Consider the following 1,855-nt stretch of genomic DNA (forward strand, 5'->3'; position numbering starts at 1 on the left):
AATTCCTATATTCCAACTTGGAAACCTGGAATGGGGGATCCTCAACTTTTCATAGGAATACATGTCTATGACCTGGCATTCTGGCTACAAGAGCTCCCTTGTACCTCCTTCACTTCTTGGGAACATGCCCTTCTAGGATGGTGAGCTCTGCACTCCTATCCAGATGAGCTCATTTTCTTTGCCTCTGCACTACTTCTGCTAGCAAAGGAATCCCTCCCCTTTCTGAATATCACTAGCTTCTGTTACTCCTTTTTTTATTCAGGGTCAAACTGAAGGTTAAGAAGATAGTTGTCTTACTGTATGACCTGTGATGTGCCCACTTGGCTAGGCTGAATTACATCCTCCAGAATTCCCTTTCAGTATGTTTCTGGTGATGGTGGGCTATAAGGGAGAGTCTTTTGCAAAAAATGGAGAATGAAAGGGAGGTGGGCAGCTATTTTGTAGCACACATATACCTTCTCCCAATTGTTCAACAAAGCACCAATCTAGATGCTATGGTGAAGGGATTTTGAGATGTAATTAAAGCTCAGAATCAGTTGACTTTAATCATAAGGGAGATTGCTCTAGGTAACTCAATCAGAGGAAAGCTTTTTTCTTACAGTTTTACTGAGATATAATTGACACAGCACTGTGTAAGTTTAAGGTGTATAGCATAATGATTTGACATACATACACTGTGAAAGATTACCACAATAAGTTAACATCCATTATTTCATATAGATACACATTTTTTTGTTTTTGTTTTTTCCTTGTTATGAGAACTCTTAAGAGCTACTATCTTAACTTTCAAATATACCATACAGCAGTGTTAACTGTGGTCAACATATTGTATGTCACACCCCAAGTAGAGAAGTTTGGACCTTTTCACCAGCTTTTTCCAGTTCAGAGAAGGCATTTAAAAAGAGGGGTTAGAACCTTCCTGAAATCAGAGAGTCCATGTAGCAGAGCTTAAAAGTTCTAGAATCTTCTTCTATGTTCTAGTAAACACACATGCTGTTGCTGATCTGCTCATTTGCCTATATGGAGCTGCAGCTGGGCCTGTAATTGCTTGTCTTTCCAGCTGGTTCTTTCCGCAGTTCCACTCACTCTTGGGCCAAGTGTATGCATGCAGCTCCAGGACCAAGAGCTCTGGCTTCCACAGGATACTATCATCACCAAATTCATCTCTGGGGGTTCCCAGCCTACTTGTGATGTCCCTTCTCGACACCCTGTCTTGTGGATGTCAGACTTGCTGAGCCAGCTCCTACAACTGTGTAAGACAATTCTTTGTAATAAATAAATGGACAGATTAAAAAAATAAAAACTTCTCACTGGTTATGCTTCTCTTGTTAAACTTTGACAGATACAAGAACTAGAGAAACCATTGCTTGCTTGTCATGATGTTAGCGATTGAAACCTAGATGGCCACCAGTATTCATTCATTTATTCACAACTATGCAAGGAAGAGGAACCAGAGATCAAATTGCCAACATCCGCTGGATCATGGAAAAAGCAAAAGAGTTCCAGAAAAACATCTATTTCTGCTTTATTGACTATGCCAAAGCCTTTGACTGTGTGGATCACAATAAACTGTGGAAAATTCTGAAAGAGATGGGAATACCAGACCACCTGATCTTCCTCTTGAGAAATTTGTATGCAGGTCAGGAAGCAACAGTTAGAACTGGACATGGAACAACAGACTGGTTCCAAATAGGAAAAGGAGTACGTCAAGGCTGTATATTGTCACCCTGTTTATTTAACTTGTATGCAGAGTACATCATGAGAAAGGCTGGACTGGAAGAAACACAAGCTGGAATCAAGATTGCCGGGAGAAATATCAATAACCTCAGATATGCAGATGATACCACCCTTATGG

Source organism: Bison bison, unplaced genomic scaffold, assembly GCF_000754665.1.
Source record: "Bison bison bison isolate TAMUID 2011002044 unplaced genomic scaffold, Bison_UMD1.0 scf7180017864163, whole genome shotgun sequence".
Taxonomy (NCBI): domain Eukaryota; kingdom Metazoa; phylum Chordata; class Mammalia; order Artiodactyla; family Bovidae; genus Bison; species Bison bison.